Consider the following 13,658-nt stretch of genomic DNA (forward strand, 5'->3'; position numbering starts at 1 on the left):
TGTGGTATTCCAGGTGCTGACAAAGCCCAGAAAAATATATAAATCAAAATTTTTTCTTAGAATATTCTCCCACACCAAGTTGCAACTGAGTGATCAGCTCCAATCCATGTATCACACCCAAATCTTTGCTGAAATTTCAATTGTTTTTCACCCACACAACGAAGCATGTTAGAATGCAGTTAAGTTTGCTACTCCCCCACACAAGACTTCAAATGGGTCTGACTTCTTGAGAAGACGCATCATCTGAGAAGTGAGCCCTTAATAGTTAGTAGGAGTAATAAGTGTGTGAGGCACACAGAGGTGAGTATCACTTAGCAGAGAGGTGATTTGGGTGTGTGTCATGAAACCATCCCAGGCTAGTTTTCACAGACGATGAGAATCTGGAGCCTTGGGCAGACTTTGCAGTCTCTTAATGCTGAGTCAGGAGACCCTGCACACAGGCAGGCAGAGAGAGACTCCAACACTGAGAGAGGCAGAACACAACACCCTTGTCTAGCCCCCTTTACAAGACCCCTCTAGGTTTTTTTTTGTTGTTTTTTTTTTTTTTTGCTAGATATCAGACTGTGGGACACACAGCACTTCAAGGTATGGCTGTCGTGTGGAAGGTGAAAAATATCCTGATTTACTCATTTTCCTAACAGTGTGACAAGTCCATGAGTGAACTCCAACTCCTAGGCCCTTTTTCCTTTCTTCTTGTTCTTCTTTAATTTGCCAATTTCCAGACAATACTGGAAGCATACTCTGGAGTTGCGAACTGCCTTTAACTTATAGTCTCCTATTATTCTGAAGAAGCATAGTGCTGGTTTTGGGCAGGGAGGGGGCATGAGAGTCACATCTTTGTCCCAAAACTAGGTAGAAAATGGTAATTGCATACTTAGCAAAAAATGAAAGATGGTACTTTGAAAAGATTATTTCCCTTGTTATGATTAATCAATATTATTGACATTTAAAATGTTTTAACAATTAGAAATGGTTATTCTGGTTTACCCATTTCAAAAAAAAAAGATAAAGGAATTGTGATAAGCTTACAATTACAGGTTTGATAGAAGCTTAGAGGAAAAAATTTAGATTGAAGATCTCAAGAAAAAGAGCCAGAGGGGTTAGGGATGATTAACCAGTTGTTAAACTGGCTATGGAGGTTTCTAGGAATCTGGGAGGAGGCAGAAAAGATCATCAGTTAAAGAAAACCAACCCAACCAGACCCCAAAACAGTGAGATCCACAGTAATTTTAGGAAGAGGCTGAAAAGATTATCAGTTACAGAAAACCAACTCAATAAGACTCCCAAACAATAAATCCTACAGCAATTTCATCAAAGAACAATGTATATAATGACACCCCTTGCTCTGGCAAGATGCAGATGTTGTACACAAGACTGCTCATCTGTGCCTATGCAGGTGTCTCTTTCTTAATAAACCCGCCCCCCTCAGAGTGTAGCTATCTGCCTGTGTCTATGCAGATATATCTCTTCCTAAATAAACTTTCAAACACAGCTTCTTCCTGTTTGTGTTTAAGCAAATGTCTTTCCTTAACGAACTTACCTTGTGAAGCCAGTGGGTAACCTGCCAAAATCTTTCTCAGAGGGGCCCAAGAACCCCACCCCACATCTGAACCCCATAAGTTTGAGAGTAATAGTTGTAATTTTCAATTACCTCCCCTCCCCCCCCCCGAGAATATCCTTTAAAGGATTTGGTGGGGGATCTAACATCCAATCACTACAAGACTAGCATCTAAGCACCCTGCTACCCTAGACCATCTTAGGGCATAAGGGGTATGACCTAAATACTCTTTTGTGAGCTTGGTTCTGCATGAAGTGAAAAATAAATTATGGTCCCAAAGTAGGAGATCTTCCATTATTTGATTTGATACAGTAGGGCAGCAAGGGGCACTGAAACTGGCAGACACTGCCCAACTAGTTTATTGGCTACTATCTGAGTTCTTCACCTGTGCTCACAAGTGCAAGACTATTTGGGTTTAAAGAATAACATTAATGGGATATCTTTAACAAGGCAGGGAAAAATAGAGTTATTGAGGCCAAAAATGGCTGTTTACCTCACCCAAAGCAGTGTCTGGAGTTTTCAAGTCCTCAATAAGAAGCAGCTAACATGGCATCTTTTCCCACTGAGGACTTAGAGATCCTCTCCTGAACAATAGGCCACATGCTCAAGATGGCATCCTCCTGCCACTGGGGATCCAGAGTTCGTGGCAGCCAGACTATAGGCCAGGTTCCAACCCACGAAGACAACAGAAGCCACAACAGGCGATACTCCTGGAGCTGCCGAGATGTCCCAGCACAGTACCACAAGTGACACTCAAGGCAACAGCTGCAGTGGATGAATGGCCTGACAAACAGCCGCACTCACAACTCAGTGAGGCCCCTGGCTTCGGGTCTTTGTCTTCCCTGGCAGTCTGTAACAACAGCAAAAGCAGGAATAATTTCAGTTGCTCAGCTACCTGCAAAGCCTCCAAACATTTCTTCTCTGGGGTCGGCTGCTGGAGGCCTCTCCATGTCCTCCAGAGGCCATCAACAGTCTTCTGGGAGATGAAATGGTGGGGGCCACAATTGCTGACTCTGAGAACACTGAAGATCCAAATACACTGAATCCCAAACACCAACTGCCCAAACACTGAATGCATCATGGGGGCTACTTTTGCAGTCCCTTATATTTCTTATCAGTCAACATCCCAAAATGTTAAGACTTTGCATTTTCCCAGGGACTATCTCTCCTCACCAGCAATCCTCTCCAGGGGGCAGTGTTTGGCTTCAGACACCAGCTACAGGTTCAAGACCTTTCTGGTGACCACACACTCCCAGGAGGTATTACTGATTAATATGTCTTCCCTCTAAACACTGCTTAGCATCAGCGCTCCTGAATTGTCTTCATTTTCTTACTTGTAAGTCTCTTTTGTTCTTGCTTGACAATGGTTCTCCTCTTTCCTTGTGACTTGATATATCCTGAAGGTAAAAGACTTCTATTTCAGGCTGTGCTCCCTTACTGATCCCTCTTTCACCCCCTAAAAACACACAAAGTGGAGGCCAGTAGAGGAAAACCTCAGCCACCTGGAATCAGGATCCAAGGTTTCAAATTTTCATGAGGTAACTAGACAAAACCCAAGGATGGGGCTGGTGTAGAAAAATTCTGAACTGAGCAAATGCTCCTGATTTAAATGCAAATTCAGATTTAAAAACCAACTAGTGCAAACACCTTCCTACTTAGAACTTATGATATTGTTCTAAAATATTGTTAAAGAAAGGTGCTTCAAAGTAAATGGGCTTTCTTTATGGCATAATCACACCGTAAGAGCCCTAAAAAAAGAGGCCAGGTGAAAAATGGGAGCAGCTTCCTAAATGAGAGGATGCCTGGGGCTTTCTCCACTGCCAGATGGAGTGGGAATTGCATGTTCCCCTGGAAGCTCAATGCTACAGCACCTGCTGATGATATCTATAAACCTCTAAATGCTATAGATAGTTACATGGCTCTTTCCATTTTTTAAATTGTTCCCTCATCCTTGTTTCCTTTGATCCTCATGAGTACCTTTCCAGGGATAAAGGAGTTTGTCAATATCCTTGCCTTACCTTGCCTTAAAAGAGGAAACCTAATGTCCAGAGTGCACAGAAATCAGAGGAGTCAGGTCCTGAGCCTGTAGGTAAGAGTTCAGTGACTTGAGCAAATACATATGTACAGCCATACATTTATACAAAGATTCTTTCCGTAAGAAAATTACAATATAAGTGAGGAGAGATGCTCAAAAATAAAATAAGGATTATATAAGACTAGACACAAGTGCTCTCCCTGGTGGCGCAACAGGTTAAAGCACCACATTATGGGGCTCTCCGAAGCCACTGCAGCAAGAGTTCGATCCCTGGCCAGGGAGCTGACCCACATTGTGCAGCAGACCTCTCCTGACCCCCTCAGCAGTGTATTTCAGCACATCTGCCTATTCTGCTCCCCACTCTGTCTCTTGCCAATCCTCTCACCCACCACACTTCTGGTTCTGTATGCATAAATAAATAAATCCTTAAAAAAAAATAAAGACTAGACATGAAACACTAAGTGTATTGTAAGCTGAGAAAGTTATGATTTTAAGTGTAATTAAGAATTTTCAACCCATGAATGAACTAAGATTCCAAAGTCACAGCTTTACTCAGATTCTTTCTGTTGTCTATAAAATGTCTTCTGTTTTGCACTTTAGCTATGGCAATGTCATTCTTGTATTTGCAGATAACTCTGGGTCAACATTTTTTTTACTGTAAAAAGGAACATGAAAAAGGAGTGGGGGTTCAGTGTTCAAAAAAAGTTTACCCTTGCTTCCTGAAATTGCTGAGAGAAGATTTTAAAATGTGGGAAGATGAGTAATGAAATCACATAAGAAGAGGAATGTTTAGGAGGGAAACAGCACATAATGACAATAGAGTGGAGAGTGAGTGAGGAGACAGGTAAACATGCCCATGGTCAGGACTGTCTTCACTGGACACAAAACAAATGTGGTGGGATAGCAGATCATTTTAGAATTGGTATTTTTCAAAAATAAAGAAGGCATTGGTCCATAACTGAAAACACGAAGTTCACCCCTCCCCCAACACCTCCTTCCTCCAAGCACTCAGCCTTCTATGCACTCAGACTGTTCCCTTTCTTTACTTACAGGATCACATTGATAAAAGCAGATACACAGTGGAAACAACTCAAATGTACAAAAACTGATAAACAAAAACAATGAAGACTACAGAATGTTAACCGTTACAAAAGGAATCAAGTTAATAGATGCTACAATGTGCATCAACTTCTGAAACATGCTAAGTGAAAGAAACCAGACCATGTGAGGTATAAGTCCTTTTAGGAGACATGTCCCACATAGACAAACTGATAGACAGAAAGTAAATTAGTATTTGCTAGGGCCTAGCAGAGGGAGTAATGGGTAGTGACTTGTTTTAAATACCCATTAAATGAAGCATCTTTCTGGGATGATGAAAGTGTTTTGGAAGTAGTGGTGATGGTGAACAAAACAGGTTACAATGTTAGGGTTTTAGTTTAAATTTAAGGCAACATGAGAGAAATGAATTGTATTTATCTGACATTTCCCTAGAAACATTAGAAACATCAAAAATAGAATAAGCATAACTGAACACCTATTCACCAAAAAAGAAAAATGGAAAAAGCAAATACATAAAAATGAGTCAGATGGAAATGAGTCAGATGATTCCCAACATATGAATAATAGGTATTCCTAAAGAAAAAAAATGAAACAGAAAAAGTGTGAAACAAGTATTAGATTGTTATCTTCTGAGTTAATCACAACAATGGTAATGGGCATTTACTGAACTTATACAGGCTGGGTGTAGTTATCAGCATATTTTTTGCATGCTTTCATTTAATGCTCACAATTGAAAAAGGCACTATTCAAGTGAATAATTTGAGTAATTAATTAGGTAACAATATCATCCCTACAGTATTCATAAGAAAGCTAAAATACAGAGAGGTTTAGTAAGTTGCCATAGGAAACACCATAGGAAGTACACCATAGGAAATAGTGTAGCAAGTGGCAGAACTGGAATGAGGGGCTTGAACTTGCATATTTAGAAAATATAATGTATCCAAGAAAATGTATAATGTATAACTTAGTCATTCTGGTAAAGGTTACTGAACTTCACAGATAACTGACATGGGTAGGCAGACTGGAATATCTATGAACATGACTTTAATTTTCTCCTTAGCATGAACTAGGGGTAGAAAGTCAGAAGACTGAGCAAGTAGAGAAATCTATTGAGGAAGTGCTACCTAAAACCTCTAAGGTAGATACACTTGTTCTTTAAGTAGAAAGGCAAAAACCACTGTCATTTTGATGCAGGGAAGCAACAGGCCCAGAACTGACCAAATGAAACATCGATTACACTACCCAAAGTTTGTAAGTCACTGTCTGAGTTCTTCACCCATGTGCACAATTGCAAGACTACTCAGGTTTAGAGAACAACAATGGAATTTATTTAACAAAGTAGGGAAGAAGAAAGAGTTATTGAGGCCAAAAATGGCTGTTTACCCCACCCAAAGCAGTATCCAGTGTTTTTAAGTCCTCAACAAAAAAGCAGCTAAGATGGCATCTTTCCCCCACTCCCCAGAACTACTCTCCCTGCAGTCAGACTATAGACTAGGTTCCAATTCAAGATGCTTCAGCACAGCACAGACAAGTGGCATTCAAAATTGGGCAACCCAATGTAAACTGTGGGTCCTCATCTGCGTGCTTAATATTCAATGGTACTGCAGGCACACATTTATTTATTTACAAAGGGGAAAGGAAAGGAACAACCTAGGGAAAGAGAGAGAGATAAAAGTTTACTAGAGCAACCTACCCGTTTCACTGACCTGGAATCCCAACAGCACACTGAAAGCTCGTCAAAAGCCAAGCGACCAGCCACCAGCCATGAGGCCAATGGAGAGAGAATGCCTCAGCTCAATATGGCTCTTCTATATATCCCCAAAAGCCCCCAAATGGTTCCTTAGCTCTACCCTTGAGTCCTCACAGACCTCCCTTTGGTATTGTTCGGAGTTGTAGTTTCAGTGACTGGAGTAGGGGGTGGAGTCCACAAAACCTTATCTGCAGAGTTCATTCAGGACATCCTCTCTCCTTAACAAAAACAGCAGCTGCAGTGGCCAAATGACCCGACAAATGGCCACATTGACAGCTCACCGAGGCTCCTGCTCCAGGTCTCCACCTTCTCTGCCAGGCTATAATAACAGAAAAACAAGAAACAGTTTCAGTCACTTGGCTACTTGCAAAACCTCTGCACTTTTCCTCTCTGAGGTTGGCTGTTGGAAGCCTCCACCTTCAGAGGCTACAGTAGACTTCTGGGAGGACAGCATGGTGGGGGCTGCAATCACTGAACCTTAAAACACTGAATCCTCAAACACTGAATCTGAAATCAGTCAACACCCCATAAAGTTCATCTCCCAGTTACTTCATGAGTATGCTCTTCTCTCCATTTCTCCCCAGTTTGGAGCAATCATGACGTCTCATGATAAACCGGGGCCACTTCTGCAGTCCCTTACATTTCTTCTCAGTTGCTCCACCCCAAAATGAGATAATTTTTAGCATTTTCCCTGGGGCTATTGACCCTTACCAGCAACCCCCTCCAGGGGGCACCACCTGCGACAGTCCTTAGCTTTAGCCACTGGCTAAAATTTGTGCTTGCGGTTTGCCACCTGAGAGAAACTTTGCCTGAGTTAGCAAATCCTAAGCAGCAGCTGGCTGGGCAGTTCTGGGCAGTGTGCCATCCTCTCCCATGACCTGGGCACGAGATATCATGATTGGTCCAAATTGGGAAGAAATGGAGAGAAGAGCAGACTCATGAAGTAAGTGGGAGATGAACTTCATTGGGGTTGACTGATTGTACATGAACATCCTGTGGAAGACTTGTGAATTTCTGGCACAAGGAATAGATTGAGTGGTAAGGTCAAGTGCTGAGAAGAATGCTGAGAGCAGCCAGGGGGACCCTGTGAGATGTGCACAATGGATTGATGGATTGTGCTAGAAGCTGCCAACAGGCACAACAGGACAAAAGGAGACAAAGAGTGGTTGTTTTATTATAGGCCACAATTATAAAATGTGTTTCAGGATGAAAAGACACATGACAGATGGCAAAAATCACAAACTGACTTTTGCACCTATCAAACTTTGGGGTAAGATCAGTAAAAAGAATACTTGCCAGAATAAGACCTGTAATTCATAAAATACATCTAGTTTATAAATTGAATTCTAAACAATTGTCTGTGGGTCCTCACCCCCGCGCTTAAAATTCAGTTATACTGCAGGTACACTCAAAAGGGTCAGTAATGGGTTTATTTACAAAAGGGAAAAAGAAAAGAAAACAACTAAAATATCTTACTGGTAGGCTGACTTGGAGCTCTGGTAACAAACTAACTAAAAGCCTCAAGTCACTAGGTCCAGAGAGCTGTTTCCTCAGGAAGAGAGAGAGAGACCAAATGGCGCCCTATTTATCCCCCAAAGTCCCAAAATGCCTGCTTATTTCTGCCCTTTGGTCCTTGCAGTTCTCTCCCTGGTACAGCTGGGAATTGTAGTTTTTAGTCACTGGAGTTGGGGGTGGAGCCCAGAAAGCTGGAGTAGAGGGTCAAGTCCACAAGACTCTGCAGAGTTACTTTAGGACATACTTCCCTTTAACAGTACTGCTGAAAATTGTAGTTTTTAGTCACTGGAGTAGGGGGTAGAGTCCAAAAATCTGGAGTAGGGGGTAAAATCCACAAGAGTCTGCAGTTACTTTAGGACACCCTTCCCCTTAACATTTTGACAGGGTGTTTTAAAAGCCTTCAAAAATGACACCCAATTTCAGGATTTTATTTCAGGATTTAGCTACACGTAATTCTTATAAAGTAAAATGTTAGGAACAATTCTAAGCAGGATGATACTTAGGGTACAGCTGGACAACGGGAAACTACAGTCAATGAAAATGTGATAGCAGCATTTTTTTAAGGTTTTGATACTTTTTGACATGGAAAACTGTTTACAATATATTAAGCAATAAAAGCTAGTCATAATACTTCAGATATGTATGTGATATGTATGTATCTGAATAAAACAAATCTAGAGTACTTGATTACTTCTGGCTGTTTTTTACAGTTGATTTTTAGTTTTGCTTATTTATGGCTTATTATTCCATAGTACTTTATTTAAAAATTTTTTGATTTATTTTTGTTTACATTGCTGTTTGCATTACAGGCATATAGGACTCTCTTCAGGAGTTACTGCCATTGGACCACATTAGACCCTTGTGGTCCCTCCCCGTCCTCTCTCTCATTTTGGTCACCCCCATTCAAATTAGCTTTCAAGGGTTAGTTTTTTGGTTTGAATTTATTGCATCCTTTTTTTTTTGTATTTTACATATAAATATATAAATGTATGTAGAATTCATATTCTGCATACAAATATACCATCTGGTATTTGTCCTTTTTGTCTTTCTCCTTCTAATTTCACTTAGGATAATCCTCTTCAATTTCACTCATGTGACTGTGAATGGTAGAAGTGTGTCTTTTTTGACAGCTGAGTAGTACTCAGTTTGTGTGTGTATTTATGGGCGCACGTGTGCGCGCGCACACACACACACACACACACACACACACCAAGGTGTAGAAAAGATATTGTTGGCTATTGTTGTAAACAGTGCTACAACGAACTTGGGAGTACAGGTTTCCTTAGTATGGGTTTCCTTTTGAATTGTTTTGTATTCTTTGGGTAGAGATCCTAGTGAGTCCCACCTGGGGCAAGTTGGGGTTAATTAGGCAGCTTTAAGGACAGTGTAGGCAGGGACTTTGGGGGAGTTGAAGAGATAAGGACACTAAATTCTAAGAGACACTATCCATTACACACTCCAGAGGTGCAGACAGAAAGTCCAGGAGTATTAAACAAAAACAGAATGAGGTTAGAGGAAAGGAAAAATATTAACCTTTTCTTTATACTTAAAAAAAAAAAAACTCGGGCCCTCCCTGGTGGCGCAGCGGGTTAAAGCACAGCACTGAGAATCTAAAGCTGCTTCCTCATGAGTTCGATTCCCGCCTGCCCCGGAGGTGACCACATGGCGAGCCAGACCTCTCCTGGCCCGCCCACTGCTCCCCTCAGCAGTGTACTGTCGATCTGCCTGCTCTGCTCCCCACTCTGTCTCTGGTGAAGCCTCTCGCCACCCCTGAGCCTCTGGCCTGTACCCCAGTTCTGTATGCACAAATAAATACATCTTTAAAAAAAAAAACAAAAAAAACTCTCGCTATTATTTGTTACAAAAGCATGGAAGCTAGTTGATTTTAAAAGCAAACATGGCTTTAATGAAGAAAATATTTAGAACAGTAAGGCGTGAAAAAATCATTAGGCAAAATATAAGTTACATGAATATGTAGTATATTCATGTATCTGCAGTGTGAGGTCTGGATGGGAATACACTATCATGAAATAATTGCTCAGTTAGTAACTAATTCTATAAATGTTTCTTGAACATCTACCAAGAAAGAGTTGGTAAGTTGACAACTGAAGCAAGATATGATGAGATGGACAGTGCTGTGGATGAGAGACAGGGAGAAATAGGTTAGTCTGAGAATGACTCACTGAGAAAGTAACATTTGAGAAAAGATTTGAAAGTGGGAAGGTAGTGAGTCATACACATATTTGAAAAAAGAACTCTATAAGCAAAGAGAACAGTCAAAGCAAAGGCCCTAATGTGGATTCAAGGAATAGCAATGAGGACAGTGTAGCTCAGAGAGTTAAGCCACTGGAAGCAAGTCAAAGAAATCAGGTCAATTAATTGTACTATTGTAGACTATTCTATACTTTAGTTAGTCTCCATATTCTATACTTTTGTTAGTGTAGTCTCCATAAAAAGAGTTAGGGCCCTCCCTGGTGACACAATAGATTAAAGCACAGCTGTAGGAAGTAATCAGCAGCCACTGAAGCACAGGGTTCAATCTCCGGCCAGGGAGCTGACCCACATGGCACAATAGACTTCTGTCTCACCCACTGCTCCCCTCAGCAGCGTATTTCAGGCAATGTCTTTTTTGCTCCCCACTCTGTCTCTGGTGAGTCTTCTCAATCCCTGCACCTCTGGCTTGTACCTCAGTTCTTGTATGCATAAACAAATCTTTAAACAAAAAAGGTGGCTAAATGTTTCCGGCCCCACCGAACAGAAGATAGAGCTGAGCAGCAAAAGGAAGTTCTCTCCAACAGAGAAGGCTTGGAGATTAACAGAACAGAACAGACATATGAAGAGGTTCCATGTGCATCTTGGCTTTGTTCTTGTACTGGGGACTTACTGGATGTGGAGATACATGGAGTTGCATAGAGACATCAAAGTTGATGACTTGAGACACGTACAGACCCTTGGAAGAGACAGGGCAAAAGACCTACTTTGGGAGGTTGACAATGGCAGCTGTTACCTTGATTTGTATTTTGATTTTCTCCAGTCTGACTTACTGGATACCTTCTGCCCCATTTCCTATGGTTGGTTCCCTATCAGGTGCTTTTAATTTGTGACAAGTGTTGATGGCTCCGCTTTGGAATGACCATGTTTGGTTGGGCATTTAACCACTAGGGGGTGGGTGACTTTGGGTTATTGGAAAACTACTATCCTTTCTTCTCTTTCACTATGCACACTAATTCTATTAAAATTTTTGCACATCGAGTATTCCTTATGTGGCAATGGCAGAACCCATTAGAACATACATGTTTAAGGGTCATGAGTACAACTTATTTTGCACTGGCTATTGATTCCAAGTGAAGTGGTAAACAATTGCAGATGCCAGGATCCCTCTGAATGCTGTGTGAAGACTAAACTATTGGGGTTGGGTCAGGAGAAAGTAGAGGTACCACATGGGGGAAAAGTGGCTCTGGGGATGTTGAAACACTGGATGCTTAGATGTAGTTTCATTGCAGGGTCAATGTTTTCCAGACAGACTGGGCTAAATATGTCAGAAAGGAGCACAAGAATGGCTTTTGGGGTTTTGGCCTGAGTGAATGGAGTTGTTATTAATTCAGATGAGAAAGATAGCTGGATGGACAGATTTGGGATAGGAGAAAGACTGAATTTATTTATAGATGTGTTTATGAATGTAGAAGCAACATAGTTTAAGAATATTTCTAATACTATGGCATCTTTCCAAATAAAAAAAGACTCCAGACTGCTTACTGAAAGTATGTAAGTGACTCTAGCAATCTGGAGAAACCAGATTGGATAGAAGACATGCCAGAAGACAGGAGCTGAGGTTCCAGTTTTCAAAACAGGGTGGGAACGAAGGATACAAATCTGTCCAAAGTTCTGGCAAAATTCTACATGTCAACAAGAAAGTGACATATAATAAGAATAGGACATATGAACTTCAAAAATTAGTAGCTCCTCTTGAATTCAGCTGAATTCAAGGGAAAGTCAGACCAATGTTTGCATTAGCAGAACCCTATCTTTCTTCCTGTGTGTCTCCTTTACTTCTCATACAGAATACTTCTAATTTGGGTTCCCCCCCCCCCTTTCTAAACAAGTCTCTGTAACACCAGCTAGCTGCCTACAATTTAACTCAACCCTTAAGCTACTAGAGATAACACCAGACCACACAAGTCAAGAGCTCAGATCCACAAGACTTCCTCAACTTTAGATGGTATCACAATTAGTAGGTCACCAGGTTATCAACAACTTGTGCCAGTCTTGGCTGTAAGTCAGAGGTTCCTATGACCTTACCTCTTGAATTCAATTATTTGCTATAAGGGCTCAGAAAACTTAGTGACACAATTATGTTACCAGTTTATCACAAGATAAAAGTATAGATGAACATCCAGCTGAAAACATACACAGGGCAAGGTGTGGGAGGGTTCCTAGCACTGAAAATTCCAAGCTTCTAAACATGACTTGGTCTTTCCAACAAGAAGTGGTCATCTAGGAGCCTACCCAGAGTCACTGCATTAGAACAAAAGACATTTCTATCACCTGTGAAATTACAAGGTTTTTCAGGAGCACTGTGTCAGGAATGGGGGTCACGGACCAAATTTAGAACAAATTATTTGGAAATCTCAAGGGCTCAATCTTTAGGAGTTCTGTGCCTAACAAGAAATATTTCTCATTATAAGTCACAATGCCAGACAACTTGGCCAAAGGGAGGTGGGGAACAGGCTGTAAATACTTCTATTATCCTGGCAAGTTTTAGAACAAGTTATTAAATGGATGACATCTGAACGCCAAAAATGAGCAGTAGTGCCTCTTGAATTCAGCTTGAAGACAAGAGCAAGTCAAATCAACATATTTAGAAAAATACAACTAGGAAAATTTTGGAATATTGAAGTCTAATGTTTAAAGGAGTGGAAATGCAATTGTAGAGGAGCTGGTCTCAGGTAGCATGCAACAGTATCTGACAGTATTTCATTGGTTGTTAGACATCACAACTGCAAGGTTCTAGTCAGCCTCTATAGTTTTCTAGCCATTCAGCCCCTATAAACCTTTGTGCCACTCAGTAACCTTGTAATATTGGTCCTGACCTGTGGGTATTGATATTTGTAATTTAATTTCCAAAGTGCATCTATACCAAACGGCTTTCCTAATGGTAGGGGATTCATTCGGTGTGAACGTCACCCTTCCCTTCTCTCTTCACATCCAATTCAGGAAGGTCCTGTAAAAGGGAGAAAAAGCTTTAAACAAAATAAAACAACTTTCAACTGGTACTACTCTGTACTATTACAGAACTCTCAGTACAGCAATAAAAAGCAGGCCTTGGTGTTTGCCTAATGTTTTCGCGCCGGGTAACAGGATCGGGAGTTGCCAGGATCTTTTTCGGAACCCAGGTCTTGGCCCGCCCCACGGTTGCTAGGCGACCTTTGGACCATATCGAAAGGGGCGGGCTGCTCAGCGCAGACACCACCGCCCACTTCCGTCATAAGCCCCCCCCACCAGGGAGTCCAGCCTCAACACTCGCGATAGCACAAGGCGTCGTGACGCAAACGCTCCCCCCTATCCTGCGCTGTTTGAAGTGAGGCGCGCTCCCGCGCTCGGTCGTGCTCTTCCCCGCCCCTTCTTGTACTGCAGTTACTTTCGCCCCTTGCTGGGTTCTCACCCAAATTCACTTTGCCCAAACAGCATTCTTCACGGGGACTGTAGAATAACTTTTAAGTCTTGCACTTGGCGACCGGTGG

Source organism: Condylura cristata, unplaced genomic scaffold (assembly GCF_000260355.1).
Source record: "Condylura cristata isolate star-nosed mole 26May11 unplaced genomic scaffold, ConCri1.0 scaffold00040, whole genome shotgun sequence".
NCBI lineage: Eukaryota > Metazoa > Chordata > Mammalia > Eulipotyphla > Talpidae > Condylura > Condylura cristata.